We start from the raw sequence: 6,816 nt of genomic DNA, 5'->3' as shown, positions 1-6,816 counted from the left end.
AAATACAGGGTGCCCTTTAAAAAAGTCATACCACTGTTCATATCTTTGTAAAAAAACAAAGCTACAATTAAGGCAATCATGCTGATTGATGTCCCCCTGATGGCTAAAGAACATTTGCTTGAAACATTTTGTAATTTGCATCTGGACAAACAGTTATTCAGAGTGGTCAAGATAAATGGGACACTCTGTATATTGTTTCTATATGCATATTCAGAAGCAAGATTTCGTCAAGCAAAGTTTTAAGCTGACACTACATATTCTTATTTTTACAAGATTTATGTTGGTCATACCACCATTGTAAATATGGCTTCCTCTAATTGTACAGTTTTTGTGTTCACTTAACATGAGAACATGAATTATTTAATTTCCATGGCAGGTTTTTCCTTAAAAGAGTCTTAGAAATAAGTTCTATCATTTATTACACTTTCAATAAAAAAAATTCTGATGTTTTTTTGCCTTTGATGGACAGGTTGGGAAAGACTGCAGACATGATTGGATGATGACCCAGGAACCTTCATCAGAAATGAAGACCATCCAGGAAAGGTTACTGGAACTGGAACTGTGTGCAGGATACCTTGAGGCCTCCCAGGATAGGATACCAGGAGATTGTGAGGATGTCCTCATTTCATGGATTACATGAAAAGATACACATAACTTGAGTTAGACTGGTTGCACACACAAAACACAAATGTGTGCAGGAAGCAAAGTTCACACTAGTATCCACCTGATTTTCTTCTCCAGTTGATGCTAATCAGTATTGTTTTACATTGAGCTTCATTAGAAGTTCTTGTGAATTTAATACACACACCAAAAATGTTTTGTACCACCCCAGTTCCCAGAACTCCTGAAGAAAGACGTTGACTGTTGATATTGTATCACAGACATAGTCCGTTTGAATGTCCAGAGATTTCACTAAACCCGCCCAAAGATGTAAACAATCATGCATGAGCAGTACCTATTAGACAGAGGTGACCGACAGCTGATCAGTTCCAGTCATTCCATCAGGAAGGAGGTACACAGCTAGTGTTGTCTGTAGTACAACCATGACGCTCAATACCGCAGTTTGATCACGCCTGCATTGTTACTTTTTGCCAGGAAGAGTTGTCTTCAAGGGAAGGGTCCAGTCGTATCGGAGTGAATTGAAGTAATGTTGTTTGGACTTGGAGGAGATACTGAGAGACAGAAACGGTCAATGACGTGCTGCCCAAGGGCTACTACTGCACTGGATGACCGCTACCTATGGATTATGGCTTGGAGGAATCCTGACATGAACGCCACCATGTTGAATAATGCTTTTTGTGGAGCCACAGGACGTCATGTTACAGCTCAAACTGTGTGCAATAGGCAGCATGATCAATGCAAGAGGACATGCTATGGGGTATTAGAGGTACCAGTGTGTACAACAATCTGAACCACCACCTCTGAAGGTCTCACTGTATGGTTGTACAACACTCAATGTGAAGTTTTCATGAGCAATAAAAAGGGCAGAAATGATATTTATGTTGATCTCTATTCCTATTTTCAGTACAGGTTGCGGAACTCTTGGATCAGAGGTGATACAAAACTTTTTTGATGTGTGTATGAGGCCACAATTTTATTCCACAACTATGATAACTTTAATCTTAGGATACATTGTTTCTTGGAAACTCATGAGCTATTTTTTAAAAATTGACTTTGCTTATTTATGATCAATCTGAAAACAGTCAGTTGCAGGCACAGCATAGTGTCTCTGTGTGTCATTTGGCAGATGATAAACACCTTTTATACGTGTTGAAACATCAAGAATGCTTGAATTTGCACCACAATGCTGACAATAGTCAAGTCCAAAGCACAACATCGTGCCATTGAAGTCTTGGTTGTATCATGCTTTCATTCCGACTAGTACATAAATATCCAGTGTTTATCTGCATGACATTCTGGATGTGTCTGTGTGTTCAGCAATCAGACTACTTTGGGTGCAATCAACAGGAGGAAGTGAAGATCTTGTGTGGTGAACCCACTCAGTGTCCTTCTCTGCAACATTCCAGTATTGGTAACTAAAACGTACCTTCACTGTCAGTTTTCTGTAGGCAACACATTTACTTCATATCACTTTCTAACACTGTTTCACACTATTTTCATTTTCACTAATAGTTTTCAATGCACACCACACAGCTAATTAATGAACTGCATCAATTAAGTTTATTTCTCTCCTTGCCTTTGTAGTATTTTATGCAGAGTCTGGCCTCACTCATGAGTGTTTTAATTACAAGCTAATCAGATCATAGTATTGCTGTATTTATATAGTAAAAACAAAGATTCCAAGACTTACCAAGCGCGGGAAAGCGCCGGTAGACAGGCACAATAAATAAAACACACACACAGAATTTCTAGCTTTCGCAACTGACGGTTGCTTCTTCAGGAAAGAGGGAAGGAGAGGGAAAGATGAAAGGATGTGGGTTTTAAGGGAGAGGGTAAGGAGTCATTCCAATCCCGGGAGCGGAAAGACTTACCTTAGGGGGAAAAAAGAACAGGTGTACACTCGCACACACACACATATCCATCCGCACATGCACAGACACAAGCAGGCATTTGTAAAGGCAAAGAGTTCGGGCAGAGATGTCAGTCGAGGCGGAAGTACAGAGGCAAAGAAGTTGTTGAAAGAAGGGTGAGGTACGAGCGGCGGCAACTTGAAATTAGCGGAGGTTGAGGCCTGGCGGATATCGAGAAGAGAGGATATACTGAAGGGCAAGTTCCCATCTCCTGAGTTCGAATAGGTTGGTGTTGGTGTTCCGAACTCAGCAGCCCCTACTTGTGTGTTTTATCCAGCCAACAGTGTTATATCTGGCCTTCACAAACCATACATGAGATTTCTGTATTCTTTTGTGCTACGTGCAAACAATTAGTCCCATAGAAAAAATGAACAGGACTTTTTTGTAGGAAATTTAATGTTCTGTAAACTGTGGTGGATGGGGAGACAAGGGTGAATAGGGACAAAAACTGAGAAAATTTAACTAAATAAAACCTCTCATTTGCATTTTCATTTAAAATGTTGGGATCAGTGCAGTTAAGATGGCCATTCTCTTGTCTACAAAATGTTTTGGCACAAAAATCATGTTTTTATTTTCATAATGTTCGTAGAAATTTTAATCTGATAGTAACTGGCAGTTCCTCATGGAATGTTCATATAGAAAGCAGAAAATACATTTGAAATTTCTATGTTAGCCCTACAACGTCATGTGAAGCAATCAAGAGACACCCCTGCTGGAAGTATTGAGTTCAAGAAGGAAGGTGGTCAGACTTGTCATCCTAATCATCTTGAACAAGAACTTGTTGAATGCTTTATAACTTGTGCAGATTGGGGCTATCCTTTAAGTGCCTTTGACTTGTGTTGCTTCACAAAATATCACTTGGACAGAGAGGCAAGAATATGGCTAATTTAAAGACAATGTGTGTGGGTTTGAATGGGCACTTGCCTTCCTGATTAGACACAAAACTAAATTCAATGTGCTTGTCAAAATATTAAAAGGAGTCGAGCACAAGTGATCCTTGCAAATATCAACACTTCCTCAGATGAGCTGACAGCATCAATAAAGGATACTGGAGGCAGTGTACCACCACGTCTGATGATAAACTACACTCCTGGAAATTGAAATAAGAACACCGTGAATTCATTGTCCCAGGAAGGGAAAACTTTATTGACACATTCCTGGGGTCAGATACATCACATGATCACACTGACAGAACCACAGGCACATAGACACAGGCAACAGAGCATGCACAATGTCGGCACTAGTACAGTGTATATCCACCTTTCGCAGCAATGCAGGCTGCTATTCTCCCATGGAGACGATCGTAGAGATGCTGGATGTAGTCCTGTGGAACGGCTTGCCATGCCATTTCCACCTGGCGCCTCAGTTGGACCAGCGTTCGTGCTGGACGTGCAGACCGCGTGAGACGACACTTCATCCAGTCCCAAACATGCTCAATGGGGGACAGATCCAGAGATCTTGGTGGCCAGGGTAGTTGACTTACACCTTCTAGAGCACGTTGGGGGCACGGGATACATGCGGACGTGCATTGTCCTGTTGGAACAGCAGGTTCCCTTGCCGGTCTAGGAATGGTAGAACGATGGGTTCGATGACGGTTTGGATGTACCGTGCACTATTCAGTGTCCCCTCGACGATCACCAGAGGTGTACGGCCAGTGTAGGAGATCGCTCCCCACACTATGATGCCAGGTGTTGGCCCTGTGTGCCTCAGTCGTATGCAGTCCTGATTGTGGCGCTCACCTGCACGGTGCCAAACACGCATACGACCATCATTGGCACCAAGGCAGAAACGACTCTCATCGCTGAAGACGACACGTCTCAATTCGTCCCTCCATTCACGCCTGTCGCGACACCACTGGAGGCGGGCTGCACGATGTTGGGGCGTGAGCGGAAGACGGCCTAACGGTGTGCGGGACTGTAGCCCAGCTTCATGGAGACGGTTGCGAATGGTCCTCGCCGATACCCCAGGAGCAACAGTGTCCCTAATTTGCTGGGAAGTGGTGGTGCGATCCCCTGCGGCACTGCGTAGGATCCTACGGTCTTGGCGTGCATTCGTGCGGCGCTGCGGTCCGGTCCCAGGTCAACGGGCACGTGCACCTTCCGCCGACCATTGGCGACAACATCGATGTACTGTGGAGACCTCACGCCCCACGTGTTGAGCAATTCGGCGGTATGTCCACCCGGCCTCCCGCATGCCCACTATACGCCCTCGCTCAAAGTCCGTCAACTGCACATACGGTTCACGTCCACGCTGTCGCGGCATGCTACCAGTGTTAAAGACTGCGATGGAGCTCCGTATGCCACAGCAAACTGGCTGACACTGACGGCGGCGGTGCACAAATGCTGCGCAGCTAGCGCCATTCGACGGCCAACACCGCGGTTCCTGGTGTGTCCGCTGTGCCGTGCGTGTGATCATTGCTTGTACAGCCCTCTCGCAGTGTCCGGAGCAAGTATGGTGGGTCTGACACACTGGTGTCAATGTGTTCTTTTTTCCATTTCCAGGAGTGTATGATGAGTGTGCACTCTCGGATGACCCAGACCAACATGAACTTATTCTTAAAAGAGGGTGTAAAAGCCCCGAGAGGGTATTATAGTGTATCTGTCATGTTTGCAGCATCTGCTTCTGGGATGTTGCTGCCCCCCTATGTAATCTACAAATCAGCATATTTGTATGACTTGTGGACTGAAGGTGGCTCTCCAAGGTGCCTTCTATAACTGCAGTAAGTCTGACTGGATGGATGGAAATTGCTTTCTTGACTTTTTCTAGAGAGTTATAGTACCATAATGTCATAGATTTGAGGGGAGGAAGATCGTGATAGGTGACAGTTTAAGTTCTCCAACAGTTGTCTGGCTACGTGAGGAACATAATGCCTCATTTGTATTTGTTCCTGCATATTCAACATATTTGACACAACCCTTAGGTGTTGCCCTGTTGCCCTATTCCAATGGCTGAAGATGAGATGGATAAAAGTTCTTGAAAATCCAAAGCAAATGTCAAAAGCAGAACATTCTATAAAAAGTATATTCCTATGAAGAAAACATTAAATTTAATAGAAGAAGCATTGAAAGACAATATCCGATCTGATTTTCAAAAGGCAGGTATATTTCCTCTTAACTGGGGTAGAAATTACTTGGCAACTTGCAATTGAATGTGAAGAAAATGAGGGAAATGCTGCCCCAGCCATTGCAATAGACAGTGAGATTAGATTCTTAAAAGTAATGCATTATGAGGTTGATGAAGCAAAGCAGACAATATGTTGGAGAAAGAGACTGAATGTCCCATCTGGTCACAGTGTTACTCTAGTGGACTTTCAGAAAACCAATGTAGATGATCCAGAACAGTTATCTTATTCTGAAGAAGATACTATTCCAGATGACCTAAACTCTTCTGTAGAAGATGCACAAAATGGTGACGCAGCCACTGCAGATGATGAGATAAGGTATTTAAAGGAAGGAGACTGGGTTAAGATCAAGTTTTCTTATGATAAGTGTATGAAGGTATTCACTGGAACGGTTCTTCAAGTTGATAAGCAAAAGGGACAATACAATGGAATGAAAGAAGTCAATTGAGCAACTGGTTGTATGTGTTTATTTTTCCTGATGTGCCCAATGATTGTGTTTTCCTGTTCTGTGCAAAGAGGACATTACACCTTCAAGCCAAACCCATTTCTGTAATGACTGATTTTGTTAATCAATTTGCTAATTTTATGTTACCCCTGATTTGTATAATTGAAATCCTATTGTAGCAATTATAGTTGTGTGTTTAAAATAATTAAAAGTTCATTTGTACTAACATACTTGTGTAATAAATATCATGAAATCTTTTTTTAAATATAAATTATGTCCCTATAGATACAAAACAGTCTGTATTCAATCCAGTTTATGGTGCCATAGTTAAATTTTGTATTGCTCTATGTTTTCACGGAAGGTTACAGTTTTTGAGTTAGTCAAGAAAAAGTATGGCAATGACCTTGAAACACACCTTCATGTCCTCACTCAGCCCCCACCAGTCAGGATGTATAGTATGTTGTTTGTGGCACTCCCTCCTGACATTGTACAAAAATTTCCAGCTGCATGAAATATTTCTGACATTTGATCTTTCTTGGTCTCTATTGATTGGGTTATTACACCACAAGCTATTTTGTTTACATTATTAATTCCAACATGCCCATGAGGATAATGAAAGTAAAACAACATTTGTAAATGTTATACTAAAACTATGTTCACAATTCAATCCAAATGTAACCCTTACAAACATAGTAGTTTCATAAACAGAAAGACCGATG

This window comes from Schistocerca gregaria, chromosome 3 (assembly GCF_023897955.1).
Source record: "Schistocerca gregaria isolate iqSchGreg1 chromosome 3, iqSchGreg1.2, whole genome shotgun sequence".
Classification (NCBI taxonomy): Eukaryota; Metazoa; Arthropoda; class Insecta; order Orthoptera; family Acrididae; genus Schistocerca; species Schistocerca gregaria.
Note: the sequence above shows the minus strand (reverse complement) of the source record.